The sequence below is a fragment of the Mustela erminea genome, chromosome X, assembly GCF_009829155.1.
Source record: "Mustela erminea isolate mMusErm1 chromosome X, mMusErm1.Pri, whole genome shotgun sequence".
Classification (NCBI taxonomy): domain Eukaryota; kingdom Metazoa; phylum Chordata; class Mammalia; order Carnivora; family Mustelidae; genus Mustela; species Mustela erminea.
Window position 1 is genome coordinate 9,794,708 of NC_045635.1, and position 17,317 is coordinate 9,812,024.

General features: G+C 46.6%; 1 protein-coding gene across 1 annotated transcript in view; it reads left to right on the top strand.

Moving 5' to 3' along the window:
• The window catches only part of EGFL6 (EGF like domain multiple 6), a 98,339-nt gene that overhangs the window by 14,965 nt on the left and 66,057 nt on the right, over positions 1 to 17,317 (top strand). The window contains exon 3 of the mRNA XM_032330302.1: positions 4,071 to 4,229. The gene's annotated coding sequence lies outside the window, so the exon portion shown is untranslated. The remainder of the gene's footprint in view (positions 1 to 4,070; positions 4,230 to 17,317) is intronic.

The window sequence follows — 17,317 nt, forward strand, 5'->3', positions numbered from 1 at the left end:
AGCAGGAAATAGGAATAAGAAGCCATAGAAGAAAATACAGTTTATACAGTGTGTGTGTGGGGGGGGGGTGCACGCATGCATATGCCAAAATGGAAAGTTTTTGTTTCTGAGTTCCCTGTTAATACCAGGAGGATACTAGGGACACTGACGAATCAGACATGAGTGAGAATAAGAATCTTAAATAAATAAATAAATAAATAAACTCATCAGTTGTTGCAAATTTATCAGTCATTTACAAGCAATTCAACTGCTACATATACACTTAACACATTGTGTCAAGTGTACTAATTATAAGTAAGTTCAAATGTATCAACTGGAGCACGTTTAAACAGATAAGGTTAATTTTAAAAATAAGTGAAGAAATTAGGCAAAAGAAAACAGAGTGAAAGGCTCAGCATCCGTGCTGTGGCCACAAATTTGGTTCTGGGCTTTCACACAGCCAAGCCAAAGAGAACAGTGTACACATGAGCAATATGGAAATGTGCATCTCTGAGAGTTTCACACTTGATCTTAGCCAAAAGTCCAAGAAGTGATGTCTCTGAGAGTTTCAAAAACCAATTCTTAAACAAGGACTTGAGATCAAAATGTTTTTGTCCAGGGAATCTGCTTTCCGATGTATTGTTTCATCCAAGGATAAATTGTAGAGCTGTGATTCTTGGTGTAAGTGGGTAAATGAGGAGGCCTATTTGAATCAACGTGGAGATTTTTTAAAATGACATCTAACATCTGATGTTCCCCAGTTGCCATCTTCCCTCGGATTTTGATGAGAATTCAGAAGGTTTGTCCCCAGATTTATCAAGAGTGAGCCTGGAGGCACTCCCTCACGTGTGTTAGGGTGGGAAGTGCGTGGTGGAGGCCGTGGTGAGAGGGTAACCAGGTGTAGGCATAAAGACCACCTAGGGAGCTTTCACCATGATCTGCCTAGACCTCCCTAGACCTAAGAATCAGGGAGTCTTGGCTGGAGTCATGTGCGTGTATTCTTTACTCCCTTACCACATGCTTCTGGTGCCAAAGTCCTTTGAGAAGGGCTAACTAGATTGATGGGCTAACTAGATTGATAGAGAGAACACGTACTGTTTGGGTGGACTTTCCTGAATATTTTTTAAGAAAATTTTACAAAGGGGGTGAATTCCGCAGTCTATTCCTGGGTGAGCACAGCTGGAACACCCTCCTCTGTCATTCAGGTCGATCAGTTCTATGATGGATTTATCAGGTAATCTCACCCCACCGTGGCACAGGCGACCGCTGATTAAAGCGGGGGAAACTGACAAGGAGACAGTCTTCCTCCTCTGCCTACTGACTGGTCTCTGGACACAGACAACACATTCTATCGGTCTGAGTCCAGACTTTGTTTCCTTAAATGCTTGGCCTTTTGAGGTGCCCTGTGGTTTGAGAATGTGCTGCTGTACGTCTACACCCAACAATGCTGTTGATAGAAAAATATCCTGTTGCTGTTGTATACTTTTTGCTTAAAATATTCTGATGAGACAAACCATAAGAGACTCTTAATCTCTCAAAACAAACTGAGGGTTGCTGGAGGTTGGGGGGTTGGGAGAGGGTGGCTGGGTGATACATATCTCGTTAAACAATATAGACAAACTACCCAGCCAGCCCAGGTAATTGGGCATGCCTCAAGATTGCTGAACCAACCCCAACCCCAAATCATAAAATATAATTTCTAAAATACCAAAAAAAAAAAAAAAAAGAAGAAGAAGAAGAAAAGGAAAGGGTTGGGGGGAGAAAAGGCAGAGCCCCAGTTTGTTGTGAAAGCAATGCATAGGCTTGGACTACTCCTGACAGATGCATGAAAAATCTCCAGAAACTTCATCTATTTTTAAGTCTAGCCTAGCCCCCAAGTGTTCCAAACACACTTTCATTGGGGTTTTTCTTCCCTTGTCTACCAGTTTTTAACGATTATTCCTAGGGCACCTGGTGGCTGTCAGTTAAGTGTCTGACTCTTGATTTTGGCTCAGCTTATGATCTCAGGGTCATGAGATCAAGCCCCGCGTCAGGCTCAGTGCTCCGCGCAGAGTCTGCTGGAGATTCTCTCCCTCTCCCTCTGCCCCTCATCGCCGCCTGCCCCCCACTGAACATGAGCATGCGTGCGTGTTTGCTTTCTCTCAAAAAAATTAAATAAAAAAGTAAAAGGTTATTCTTGGAAACGAGAGTGCAACATAACAGAAAAATAAGTACACAAGGGAATTCCGCTGACTTTAGGGGATTGGTTGAAGGAAAGCAGATCAAGAACTGGTTTTTCTCCACCAAAAATGAGTGGCCTCCAACTTGTAACAGCTTTTAGAAAATTCAAAGATACCCCATGGGACCTATTCACTCAACCACCTCCCAGTAAAAATAACTCTGATTTCTAGTGCAACATAGTTTTCACGTAAGAAAAAAAGATGATTTTCAATTTGATTTGACTTTCCATTTTAGCTGCATAGCTAAGAAATTACTTGGGATTAAGCTGATGTGTTTTCTTTTCTCTTCCTCTAGGGCTTTGTGAGGAAACATGAGAACTACATCTTTTGCTGGGAAGTTACCTCTGTTAATGTTTGGGATAACTCAGGCTTATTGACAGAGGAGGTAGGAAGAGGTGGACTTTATTCTTTCATTCAAAAGGCACAGCTGGGATACTGGTGCTACTTGCAATAGAAATTCCTTTCATTCCATCACATTGAATTTCCTATTCCCCTTCCAAAGACAATAACCTGGATTTGAGGACAGAGAGAGTATCTGTGCCTCTACAATGCATGAGAGGTCACTTGAAATTCCTTATTTTTACTACCTTGAAGAGGTGTGGGAGGAAAAAAGAGTAGGAATATTATAACTGTGTTGGCATGCTTGTCTTTCATTTTATTTCATACTTTTGAAGAAGATCTTTAAAAAGACCTATGTTCTGGCCTCCTGATTTATAGTGTTCAAGGAACTGTGACTTGGGCACAAAAGTCCAACAAATACCCTCAAGAAGATTTAACAGTGTACCTCAGGACTAAGATGTCTAATCATTTCGTAAGTATTTTCATTGTAAAGGGAAGTAGATACAGGAAATCACATAAAGTGAACACTTAGTGAAGGATTCGAACTCGTAACCATCACCAGGTCAAGGTACCCATTTCTGGCCCTTCCCTGCCTCTTGCTGTAAGTAACCATCCCTCCGTCCTATTGGCCGGCATTTGGTCTGCTTTGTTGAATATGGTAATCACCAACTACCTGTGCCAGTTAAACACCAGAAATATGAGGCGAAGGAATTTTATTTTCATTTTAAATAACCATTTGCCTTTGAGCACTTGAAATAGCTAGTGTAACTGAACTGAATTTTTTTTATTTTAATTTAAGTTTTAATGGCCCTGTGGGGCGAGGAGCTACCATGCGGACAGCACAGATGGCGAGAAAGAATGACATGAACCAGTCTACAAGGCTGGCAGAATAAAACTTAAGTACAAATCAGTTCATCCCAAGGAACTCCCAGGTGACCCCGAGCTTGGATAAACTCTGCAAGAATTGTTCCCTTGAGGGGGCTGGCCTCCACCCCCATGCATTTTGACTAAATTGGCCCAGTAGGAGCCTGGGATCATGAATATTGTTAACAGTCACCACCCCGTGATTCCATTATGCAGTCCAGCTTAAGTGTATAAATGTGTGATCCATTCATTCTTTCAACACATATGTACGGAGGTCTTGTGAGCCGGCAGATGCTCTGCTGGCCCCTTCGGACTTTATCCCAGAGATTCCATTTCCGTAGCTCAGGGCCGTGGGTCCAGGAATCTATTGACAGCTCAAATTTGCAGAAGACGATGGAAAACCATTTCAAGTTCCCAGGATGGTAGTAACAGGATTTAGGCTATGTCTTCAGACAGATTCTGTGATATTGTGGTTTATAATAAATCTGCATTTGGTCTGTGGCCTCTTTTCCTGGCACAGAGCTCCTAAAACCCTTAGGATTGCCTATGCCAGGGAGCAGGAAAGGTGCATTTTGTTACGTTAATGGAGTACTGTTGGAAAGCACGGAAGGAGGGGGGCCAGTCGCCAATGATTCATCAATGGCCAATGATGTACTTAATCATGCCTAGGTAATGAAGCCTCCATAAAAACCCCAAAGGACTGGGGACGCCCCATGCTGAATGCGCAGATGTGCAGATGAGCTGAGTGTGTGCCCGGAGAAAACTGGGAAGCTCCGCGCACTCGCCCCATGCGTCTCTCCCGTCGGGCCCATGCCCGAGTCCTGAAAGGTAAGAGTTTGCTGTTGGAATCTAGAGATGGATCCAACTGCTGGATGCATAAGGAAATGCAGGCTACTAAGAAAAAGGCAAATATTTCGATCCCTGGGTTGCTTATCAGTAATAGTTAAAATGAAATTTAAAGACCGCTGACTCAGGCTTCCATGCTAGACTGGACTGAGATTTCGGTGAAAGTGAGTCTGAGCTTTGTTTGGCCACGAGCCTCGAAGGAACCCAGAAAGGGGAAAATTCTGCAGGGACTGCACAAAGTCCCTCTGAGACCCGCGGTCACCAAAGGTAGTCAGCGGGTTCGAAGGGCAAAGCTAAGGAACTGTCAGCCCCAAGGGTAGAGTGTGAAGTTGTTTTTAGTCTGTGGACGGGTATCCTCACCTTGCGGATCCGTTTCTGAAGCGGCCTTTGCTGACCTGGACTAGTTAGGAGTGGCTTGGGTTTTGCACGCTGCAGGGTGGAAGGGTATGTTAGGGTTTGTACAGAACCCACAGCTCCCCACGGAACTGTCAGAGATGGCTTTGTGAGAGCCAGACACAGAGGCGGTCCTTCCTGAAGGAGCAGCCGGCCTCGCGGACTGGATAAAAGCCACTGTAGGATCTCGTAACCCTGAAGAGGGGGACTGCCCATCTCCCTTTATGCATACCAAGTGGAATGCTCCAGTTAAAGCAGCTCAGAAGTTTCTCTGCAAGCCATGTGGGACCAGCTTTATGATGAAATAGGGTTGGAGGGAAACAGACTGAGGAGAGCCTGGGGACTGCCCCTGCCCCAAGCAGGATGACAGTCTCAAGGTGGCTGTTGAGAAATGGACGCAGATGGGGTTAAAACAGGTTTCAGTAGGGTAAAGGCACTCCCGTTGCTCCCCAACATTAAATGGCCCCAAGTATGTCTGCTCTATTTGCCCCAGTATGAAGGCACTAAAGTTCAAAGTTATATCAGAACCCCTCAATCATCACTGTTGTGCTACATTCCACTTTTTCACTTTGAAAGAGTCAGGTAATGATAAAACAAGTCATTTGTAACCTCCAATTTCTAAGGTAATTGCCTTGCACATTGTAATCATTGGGGGGAGCGTTAAAAAAATCCTCCCATTCTGATTTGATTGGGCTGGTGTGGCCTGGGCATCAGAATTCATGACCTCTCCCCAGGGGGTTCTGGTAAGAGGCCAGGGGTGAGCAGCTTCTCAAACTTGAATTGTGCTTGTGAATCACCTGGCGCTTTGGTGAAATGCAGATTGATTTAGTAAATCTCACTGGGCTTCTGAGATTCTGCATTTTTTTAAGGATCTTTATTTGCTGAGTGAGAGAGAGAGAGAGCAAGAAAGAGCACATGAGTGCGGGGGCCGGGGGGGGGGTGCGAGGGAGAAGCAGGCTCCCCACTGAGCAGGGAGCCCGACACAGGGCTGGATCCCAGGACCCCGGGAACATAACTTGAGCCCAAGGCAGACACTTAACCGACTGAGCCACCCAGGCGCCCCCAAGATTCTGCATTTTAAAAAAAATATTGTCCAGTGGGGGTGTAAATTGGGACAGCAACTTAGAACAATCCAGCACTATCAACCCAGAATTCCCCAACTAGAGGGATTCTCCTCACGTTAGAGTTTGCGCAACAGCCTAAACCCCCGACAGCGGGGGACCGTGCTGATAAATGATAGGGTGTCCAGGGAAGGCCTTAGGAGACTCTAGTTCAAAGCACAGTGAGGCCATCCACGGCTGCTAACCGGGAATAGTCTGTACATTACACTGTTGGATGGAAACAATGGCAGAAATGATGCAGATGTTTACAAACCTAGTCTGTAGTCACAGAAACATCTAGGGAAGGATGTGTAAGAAGCCAGGAACAGGGGTTGCCTTCAGAGAGAAGTGGAAGTTGGAGGTCAACCAAAAAACCCAGACTTGACAGACTTCATTAGAAAGGAGTCTTGTGGGAAAGGTTCCCCCTAAGGCCAGCCTGCCCTATGGAGGGCGGTCTGCAGGCTCGGGCTGAGGGTAAGCCAGAGTTCGAGATCTGGAGGAAGGCAAGGAGCTTAGACTTATGTTAACCAGCATATTGTTCCGATGGGTTGGTGGGGCCCGAACTATTCAGCTAATCATTTTTAAGGAAAAAAATGACAAATAGAGTTTGTGTCTGGCTTTGGGGTCAAGAAAGGGTTTCTCCACAAGTTTCTCAAAGTTCTTGTGGAGAAGGGTGGTTCTTAGCCATAAGCTGCTTCCTGGAACACAAGAGCCTGGGGAGACTGCTTTCTGCTGTCTTCCAGGAGCGTGGGGCTCAGGTACAGTTCAGTATTGTTGTTGGAGAGAAGGAACGGGATATATTTTTCATGGCAAATCCTTTTGTCCTTTTGAATAATACCCCAAAATAAATAGAAGGTTTTAAGGGGCTCCTGGGTGGCTCAGTCAGTTAAGCATCCAACTCTTGGTTTGGGCTCAGGTCAAGATCTCAGGGTCCTGGAATCAAGGGCCATGTTGGGCTCTGCGCTCAGACGGGAGTCTGAGATTCCCTCTCCGTCCTCCCCTCCTGTTTGTGTGCCTCCTCTTTCTCTCTCTCAAAATCTTCATGTAAAATTTAAAAAAAAATTTTTTTTTAAGATTTTTTATTTATTTGACAGAGATCACAAGTAGGCAGAGAGGCAGAGAGAGAGGAGGAAGCAGGCTCCCTGCTGAGCAGAGAGCCCGATGCGGGGCTCGATCCCAGGACCCTGGAATCATGACCTGATCTGAAGGCAGCGGCTTAACCCACTGAGCCACCCAGGCGCCCTAAAATTTAAAAACTTTTAAACAGAGGACCATGAATTCCAGAAAGTCTTTTACTTCCTATAGTTTAGTTCTTCCAAAATGGTTCTGGCTGGAGAAGGACGTCTTGGGCTGTGTTGACAGAAACTTGGGTGGGAGTCCTGTGAGGCCGGAAATGTTCCCAGGGCTTTGATGGCTCGGTTCGGAGTTCAACTCGTGCGGACACGCCGGGTGCTGCGTGGCTCTAGCCGGCCACACTGCAGAACCCACCCCTGCGTCGGCAGCTTTCACGTCCAGGCAGGCCCTGTGTCCGGTTCCCACTGAAGTGCTGCTCTCGAGCCTGTGCTTCTACAAACTTGAACAGATCACGAAATGGGACGTGGACTGTGGCCCGAGTACATGCGAGAAGGGGGCGGGGCATTCATATTCGGCTCAAGGGATCGCTTGCGGCGCTATGGCTTGTCTCCACCGCTGGGCCCTGCTCTTTCTTGCCTAGACCCTTTCGGCTCCAGCCAGGACCTTCTGCTCTGTCCTCCCTGGGCCATGGCCTTGGCTGTCCGCGCCCCGGGGTGAGGGCCCGAGCGGGGCTCCCGGAGCACCGGGCGCACTCCCTGGATCTCCGTCTTCTGAGCACCGGCGGCCCGATGGCAGTGGCCACGTTCCCCTGTTCATTTCTCGTCATGGCTAACAGGGTTCTTTTATGGAGGAGAAAATGACCACAGAAGAGTGAGTCCAAATGAAATCCTCTCAGGAAGCAGCTCTCTGTAGCTCCCGAAACAGCTGGCTGCAGGAAGGGGCGGGGGGCGAGGGCAAGGCTGGAGCGGGACAGCTGGGGACCTGACTCGCGACTCCGCCTCGGACGGACACGGCGGGTCCCCGGACAGAAGGGCCTGAGAGAAGCCCCCGCGGCGTTCTCGGCCGGCCGCCCGCATGTCCCCTGCCCAATGGAGATGTCCCCGCCAACCCTCGGAGAACTAGGGCCTAGTGCCTAGCACGTGCGCCCTGAAATGCATCTCTGCGCTGGGACCGAGGCCCGCCCTCCTTTGTGCCGCCCCTGCCTGCCAAGTACCCAAATTGAGGGGAAACTGAGGCCGCCTGTGTTGGGAGACACCACTTTCCTCTAATGGTGGACTTAGGCTCCAACACTTCCCAGTACCTTTGCCAAACTAGTCTGCCCAGTAGCAAGGATCCTTCCGCCATGCCTTCCTGCAGACAGACGTGCAGCGAGGTCTGAAGCTACAGCCTTCCCCCCAGCATCTACCCCATTTCTCCTGCGGGATTTCCCCTGGTCAGATCTGGCACATCTAACCTCCTCTTCGTCAGTGGTCTGTGGAGGACCTACACTAACCCGGGGTCCTATCGAGATTCGTGCTTCTTCTGTTGGCTAGCCTGACTGTTGACCTTGGGCATGCTTGTCTCATGGCCCTGCCCCACTGGACCTCTCCTGCCGGTCTTATCAGGAAAGTCACTTTGTCCTATTCAGGTGCTCTGTCTTTCCTGATTACAAGTCTTGGTCTTCTCTGATGTCTGTGGAGTACATAGTCTTTGATGATGGTGTTTTTAAGATTTAGATTCTGATGTCTCTAATTGTGACAGCACAGTTAAGAAATTCCAGCAAATTGTACTTCTTCTTTGCTAGTCTGGAATTCCCTGTGGACCTGGGCATGTCTTTGGTCTTGAACTGCAGAATTTAGGGTCATTCTGGGCTTTGTCCCTCTAAGTTGCACGGAAGTTGAGGGGTAAAGACACAGGGCTCTTGGGACAGAAGAGCAACTTCTTCATTAAAAATGACCTCAAAAGTTTCCCCAGGCACAGAAGTCACTGACTCCATGATAATTAAGGCATCTCTCATTCAGATAGACGCACGGACTCTCACTAAATCTCTTAGCACTCCTTGTGGGGGCTACACAAACACGGGTCCTATCATTTCAGTTCACGACCAGTTATTTTGTTGACATGGAATTTTGCCACATCAGATACTGAATAATAGTAGTGGAAAACAGTTGGAGCTTAACCCTGCTGTTTATTTTGAAAATGAATCCTCTCTACATAGGAAATGGTGACAGTATTATCTCCAGTGAGGGATATTGAGGGACTAGAGGACGGGGCCACAGGGCCACGCGGCCACGCGGAGGCTGACTTCTCGACGCTCACACATGTTTCCAATTACTTTGCACTGAGGAAGTATTACACTTTTTCTAAGTTTTAAAACAACAAAAAATGAACTCTGAAATAGCCACTAAACCATGAAAATGGGATACTCCCTGGACTGTGTAGACATTTAGCATTTAATCAACGAGGTAACGCTATGCTTGGCCTGGTGCCATCAACGCTAGATGGTGACCGATCCTGACGGCCTGTCTCCTCCACTGCCATTCTTTCTGTGATGTAGAATCTGATTTTCATCTTGCCTTCACTCATTTGCTGCTGGGAGGAGGGAGTCATTGGAAGCATGCCCCCCACCCGCAGCTTGGTTACCAGTGATGGTCAGCTTTTAGTTAGTGTTGTTGTGTTTTGTTTTGTTCAATAGTTGGGAGAAACTGGGAGGGGGCAGCAGGAGAGGGACAAGCAGACTCCCTGCTGGGCTCGATCCCAGGACCCCAAGATCATGACCTGAGCCCAAATCAAGGGTTCAATGGTTAACAGACTGAGCCACCCAGGCACCCCAAAGATAGTCTTTAAAGTGCCCATATATATGTGTAGGCACAGAAGTAGCTCAAAGAGAAAGTAACTCTGTAACATGACTCTGTTCTACTTAAAAATATAAGGGGAAAAAAAATGTAAGGGATATTTTACCTTTCTAAAGCTGATGGCTTTTTTAAAGGGAGAGGGGAGGCTGCTAACAAAGGTACAACATTGCTAATCCAACATATGGAAAATATTAGCGACTAAGAAGTGAAAGAGTCCTGAATTACATCCAGGAGATCTCCCTGGTTATAATTATGAACCCTTAGGAAATCACTGATGTATAAATGCAGCAAGATGAGGCCCTCTGCTCTTGGCCAGAGGCGAGCAGAGACTTTTTTTTTTTAAATTCTGAAGCCAGTGGTTTATATTTATAACACTTCCAAGCTGAACCTAGCATTCTCATTACATTTATTCATGAAAATGATAAATGGCCCATTTCCTGATGAATGAGATTTCCTACCATTCATTGGAAAATATAGTACAAAAGGGGGGAAATGTCACTTAGCAAGGTATCTATATTCCTTTTCTTTCTGGACCACTGAAAATGACATGAAAAATGAGTGGCTTGTGATTGTTTAAGTTAGACCTCCTGGGGCACCTAGGTGGCTCAGTGGGTTAAAGCCTCTGCCTTTGGCTCAGGTCGTGATCCCAGGGTCCTGGGATGGAGCCCCGCGTCAGGCTCTCTGCTCGGCGGGGAGCCTGCTTCCTCCTCTCTCTCTGCCTGCCTCTCTGCCTACTTGTGATCTGTTAAATAAATATATAAAATCTTAAAAAAGAAGTTTTTTTTTTTAATTTAAAAAAATAAATTAGACCTTATCTCAGGGCTCCCAAACATAAGTGCTGAGATTAAGCAAAGCACAGAGGCACTAAGTTACTTTTGAACTTTCTGAACTGAGGCAGGGAGCAAGTCCTGTGAGCACAGCATGGAGATGGGCTGGAACAGGAACCTAGTAGCCCTTTGACCCGAGGAAGCAGGGCGGAGGGGTCGCCGGTGCAGGGCAGTGGAATACAAACTGCGGCGGGCAGACGCCAGGGTTTAGCAGAGTTAAAAGCAGCAGCTGTCTGAGTTGAAGCTGAATTTGCTCTGGGTCCTGGTAAAATGAATCACTTTCCAAACCTGCCATTCCTCATTGTTTTTCGGAGCTGCTCTTACATTTCAGCCTCCACACCGCCCTGTCTCACGTTCATTCTTGCCCACAATTCTCCGTCCCGCATTGTCTTCTCACAGTTCATCCTCTCCCACAGTGCCCTGCGCTCCCGGGATGCCCAGGCTCTCCTACAGTTTGCCTTTCCAGTTCTAGTCTCTGTTCTCGTTTTCTCCCACAATTCTCATCAGCTCCCTCAATTCTTAACCCCTCCCCAGGAATTTTTTCACTCTAAGTTTCTATTCTGTCAGTTCTTCCCACGGGTCTCCCTGCCACTCCCACAGGTTTCAGTACTGTAATTTCCATCTGCCTCATCTACAGTCTGACATTTTTTGCTAAAATAACTGTATATTCTCTTTAGCAGTTCTTTCATAATTGGGTGCTCCCGTAATTATATGCATCTTTTATACTAGTGATCTCCCTCGCACTTCTCCCTTGCCTGTCAATTTTATTTTGGTTCTCATAATTCTCCACTCTTAAATCTCTCTCTTTTTTTTTTTTTAAAGATTTTATTTGTTTATTTGACAGAGAGAGATCACAAGTAGGCAGAGAGGCAAGCAGAGAGAGAGAAGGGGAAGCAGGCTCCCCGCTGAACAGAGAGCCCGATGCGGGCCTTGATCCCAGGACCCTGAGATCATGACCTGAGCCGAAGGCAGCATAATCCACTGAGCCACCCAGGCGCCCCTTAAATCTCTCTTATACACACACCTACCCCCTGTCTCTCATTATCCACCCTCATCTCCCATAATACCCCTCGTCTCCCACAATCCCCCACTCTGCTACAGTTCCCCTTGTCTCCCACAATTCCCCTGCTCTATCACAATTTCGCTCATCTCCCACAATCCTCTGCTCGCACAATCTCCCCACTCCCACAATCCTCCTCTCCCACAATCCCTCACTTTCCCATAATCCCCCCTCCCACAACCCTCCTCATCTCCCACAATCCCCCTCATCTCCCATAATCCTCTCCCTCAACCCCCTCTCCCATAACCCTCCAGCTCACCCACAATCCCCTTCATCTCCCATAATGCCCCTCTTGTCCCACAATCCCTCTGCTTTCCCACAATCCCACTCATCTCCCATAATACCCCTCGTCTCCCACAATACCCTTGCTCTCCCACAACCCCCCTCCTCTCCCACAATCCCCCTATCCTCCCACAATCCCTCTCCTCTCCCACAGTGCCCCTCCTCTCCCACAATCCTATCCTCCTGTCCCATAATCCCATAATCCACCTGCTCTCCCACAATCCAGCTCCCCTCTCCCATAATCCCATAATCCCCTGCTCTCCCACCGTCCCCCTTGTCCCCCAATCCGCCCTCCTCTCCCACAGTTCCCCTCATCCCTCACCGGCCCCTCTCCTCTCCCACCATCTCCCTCCTTGTCTCCCACAGTCCCCCTGGCTTTCCGTAATTTGAGTGGATTTGGTTGCCAGAGATACTTCATTTTGTTCAAATTTAAGATCTTCTTCAGAGATAAGTGGAAATAAATTGTGATTTGAAAGAAAAAAAAAGACAAATTTGTTTGGACTTCCCAGTTGATGAAAGTAATGAAAACTAGAGCAGCAGCACCCAGGAATGTTTTAATTATCAAACTAGTGTCCCACAGATAAGGAGAACCAATGTTTTAAAAGTATTTTTTCTTTCAAATATTTAATCTCTATTATCAGTTAACTGTGATTAGACATTAAGATTAATTAAGGGAAATTTTTCAAAAAAGATAAAATCATGACTCTGATAAAAATGTAAGATGAGGGGCGCCTGGGTGGCTCAGTGGGTTAAAGCCTCTGCCTTCCGCTCAGGTCATGATCCCAGGGTCCTGGGATCCGGCCCTGCATCGGGCTCTCTGCTCAGCGGGGAACCTGCTTCTTCTCCACTCTCTGCCTGCTTCTCTGCCTGCTTGTGATCTCTGTCCGTCAAATAAAATCTTTAAAAAAAAAATGTAAGATGAACACATGATTAAAGATTTGATTTAACTCATCCCTGTGGGAACTAGTAAGATGGTACAACTAGTTCAAAGGAGAAACCAAGAACAGACACATAGAGATCAGGAAAGTTGAAATGAACTTGGAAGTGGAGACGAACTGGCCTCTTCCACCGTAGGCAAGGGGAGTTACTTGACCCTCCAGGGCACAGGATGTACATCTATAGATATAAATGATTCTGCATCCTTACCAGTCATCTACAACGTGCAGTGAAAGAGCTCAAAGACTCTGATGAGTTCGAGGCAGAAAACCAGGAAGGAAACAGCATGGTTGTTTGCCATTGAAAGACAAACGTTTCTTGACACCATCGTACGAAAAACGCGGTTTTGACTGAGTTCTCCCACTGGCATGGTTGTGAGTGTGGGAGATCTTATGTAGCTGAAGGATAAAACCTTAGTGGGTTTCTTTGGGAACACAGGAGGCTTTTAACAAACTTTTGCTGTTGGAAAACATTGGTAGAATTCTTGCAATCAGCACTGGCTTCCCAGTTGTCACGCTGCATAAAATGAGGTCTCCCAAAATGCATAGCTCTTTGGTATGCTAACTGATACTATAACGGAGAGATTAACTCCTGTCTGACTCCAGACTCCAGCACCAGTGTTGACTTTTCTTTTTTTTTTTTTTCAAGATTTTATTTCTTTGACAGAAAGAGAGAGAACACAAGTAGGCAGAGAGGCAGGCAGAGGGAGAGGGGGAAGCAGGCTCCCTGCTAAGCGGAAAGCCCGATACGGGACTCAATCCCAGGACCCTGAGATCATGACCTGAGCTGAAGGTAGAGGCTTAACCCACTGAGACACCCAGGCGCCCCACCAGTGTTGGATTTGAAGATGGACCATAGTGTGGTGGTTTGGAAGGAGCTGGCTGCCAGCCCAGCTGTGGGCTTTGGACACATCTCCTAAAAAGCCATTCTGACCTTGATGACATCTAACACTTCATGGGTTCTTCCCTTGTACTGGGCACCGTTCGAAGGCCTGGGTTTGTGCTAACACTCAACTTCACGATGACCCTGGGATGTATCTTCTTCTTATTTCACAGCTGAGGAAATGAAGAAGCAAATTTAACTGCTGTCCCCCCCACCTCAAAACCCCCAACACCTCCCCTCTCCCCCGGGTGATACAGCCAGTAAGAGGCGGGATTTAAACTCAGTTCTTTAACCCACGTCGTTCACAAGGTCCTATCTAGCTCTGAGTTTTACATCATAAAGTCAAAAAAATAAAGGTAGACGATACCAGATAAAATGGGATCAAGTTCATTAGAAGTTTGTTTTCCGGGGCGCCTGGATGGCTCAGTGGGTTAAGCCTCTGCCTTCGGCTCAGGTCATGATCCCAGGGGCCTAGGATCAAGTTCCGCGTTGGGCTCTCTGCTCAGCAGGGAGCCTGCTTCTCCTCATCTCTCTCTATGTCTGTCTCTCTACCTATTTGTGATCTCTCTCTGTGTCAAATAAATAAATAAAATCTTAAAAAAAAAATTTATTTTCCAAAACTTATCTTTACAAGAAGATAAGGGGGAAGCATCAGGCAGAGGGAGAGGGAGAGGCAGGCTCCCTACTGAGCAGGGAGCCAGACCCACAGCTCAACCGCAGGACCCTGGGATCATGACCTGAGCCAAGGGCAGATGCCTAACTGACTGAGCCCCGCAGGTGCCCCTCATGTCTGTACCTTTATGACTAAGAATGGGAACTGGAATTCTCAGTTGGCCTGGAACCAATTTGAGCTGAACAGAAGGGGAAAGGCACCAAAAAGGAATCTTTGCATAAACCATGCGTGGTGGGCTTTGACCCACTTCATTCAGAAGTGGCATCTTAGATCTGCTGTACCGACACTGAAGTCAGAACACGAACCTTCAAAACTGCTCATATCCCCAAAGGATTTCCATTAGTCCTTTGAGACTGGTGAGGAGACCCCGTCATTGAAAGAGAAGATTCAGCTTCACCAAGTATTAGCAGTTTCAGATCGATCATTTGATTTCTGAGTCTTAGAAGTCCGGCTCGATTTGATGTCACAAGTACACACGTGCAACTCTCCTGGTACAGGAAAAGAGTGGATGCTACGTTCCAGGTGAGGCCAGAGTGAGGCTGCACTTCGGCAGTATTGCTGATGTTTGGGTGACACCTGTCAGCAGGCTCGGCTCGGCTCTGGTTCAACCCGTGAATCGGGAAGAAAATATTCTTAGCTTCGCTCCTGGACTGGAAGCAGAACTCAGCAAGCAATACACTGCAACTCCTGTAAAGGCGTTTTTCCTCCTCTGAGGAGGAGGAGATCTCCTGCCGCTTTACGGCTGAAGCTTGTGCTTGTACTTTTGTGCATTTCCTCATCTTGCATGATCCTTTATCCCTCAGGACTTAGTAATGCGAAGCTTTAGACGGCTTTCGTGCATGAGCTCCAATGACACATTCAAAAGGCACACATACTATAATGGACACCCCTCACCATTTATCCAAAAGACACAGAATGTTTTGCTATTTTAAAAAAATTTTAGGGCGCCTGGGTGGCTGGCCCAGCGGGTTAAGCATCTACCTTCAGCTCAGGTCGTGATCCTGGAGTTCCGGGATTGAGTCCGGCATTGGACTTCCTGCTCAGTCTGCTTCTCCCTGTGACCCTTCCCCTTCTCGTGCTCACTAGCTCGCTCGCTCTCTCAAATAAATAAATAATTAAATGAATAAAATCTTTAAAAACTATTTTTAAAGGTTGCTTTAAAAAATATGTTTTAGGGGCACCTAGGTGGCTCAGTCATTGAGCATCCGCTTTCGGCTCAAGTCATGACCCTGGGGTCCTGGGATCGTGTCCCTCATTGGGCTCCAGGGAGCCTGCTTCTCCCTCTCCTGCTCTCCCTGCTTGTGTTCTGTCTCTTGCTGTCGATCTCTCTCTCTGGCAAAGGAATAAATCTTCAAAAAAAAAATGTTTTAGAAAGTAGGTGCAGTTTAAAAATCTCCAACAAAATTGGAGAGTCTAGTGAAGTCAGTGGTCCATGTTTAACTCTATATACCATTTATTTAAACCACACCTACTTTTTTTTTTAAGATTTTTAAAATTTATTTGAGCAAGAGAAGGAGAGCACAAGTGGGAGAGGGAGAAGCAGTCTCCCCACTCCTCACTGAGCAGGATCTCAGGGATCATAAGCTGAGCCTAACACAGACACTTAACTGACTGAGCCCCCCAGGTGTCCTGTGTCTGCTGTGTTCTATAGATAGGTGCTGGGGAAGCCCTTTGAACAAAAGAGCAAATAGGGGCGCCTGGGTGGCTCAGTGGGTTAAGCCGCTGCCTTCGGCTCAGGTCATGATCTCAGGGTCCTGGGATCGAGCCCCGCATCGGGCTCTCTGCTCCGCAGGGAGCCTGCTTCCCTCTCTCTCTCTCTCTCTCTGCCTGCCTCTCTGCCTACTTGTGATCTCTGTCTGTCAAATAAATAAATAAAATCTTTAAAAAAAAAAAAAGAGCAAATAACATCAACTTTTTTTTTTAAGATTTTTTTTATTTATTTGACAGACAGAGATCACAAGTAGGCAGAGAGGCAGGCAAAGAGAGAGGAGGAAGCAGGCTCCCCGCTGAGCAGAGAGCCCGATGCGGGACTCGATCCCAGGACCCTGGGATCATGACCTGAGCCGAAGGCAGAGGCTTAACCCACTGAGCCACCCAGGTACCCTAACATCAACTTTTTTTTTTTTTTAAGATTTTTATTTATTTATTTGACAGAGATCACAAGTAGGCAGAGGGGCAGGCACAGAGAGAAAGAGGGAAGCAGGCTCCCCGCTGAGCAGAGAGCTTGATGGGCTCCATCCAAGTACCCTGGGATCATGACCTGAGCCAAAGGCAGAGGCTTAACCCACTGAGCCACCCAGGCACCCCTAACATCAACTTTTTAAGAATAAGCTTCAAACACAAACATTTCCATCAGACCCATGTTATATTATTAAGTCCTAAATATTAAGTCCTGAACATATTAAGTCCTGAGCAATCATCTACAATGTTTTAGTAATTAACTTGTCTTAATAGAGCCTGATAGCAAAAAGCAGACATAGAGTATCTTATTTAACATGGGGGAAGATGATTTAACATCAATAAAATTTTAATACATATTTTTCTATTTAGCAGAGGTACCTGTGAAATATATTCTAAGTATCATATTGTGTTTCTGCCCTAAACGTCCAGGTGTAAATTCTTGTCTGTAGCATCCAAGCAGTATCAGGAGTTTGGCAAAAGAAGGAAATACTAGAATTTACACACATCATCAATATGTCATTTAGGGAATTTATAGTGCACTTTGTTATAGTGAGAACAAATTTTAAAAGATGCATTTTCTTCATTTTCACACCATACAAATATAGCACACCCAAAACGCCATGTTTGTAAGTTCCTTAAAGTGAAATGTGTGGGGCCAAGCAATGAATTTAGGATTAGATTTATGGGTTTTATCCCCTTGGTTATAGTCAGACGAGAATAAATAAGGATTGTACCAAAATGGCTGCTTACCATCTAAGGAACACCAAAGTACCTCACTGGTTTTGAAATCGACCACGGGAACCTCGGAGCTCATATATACTGTAGAAT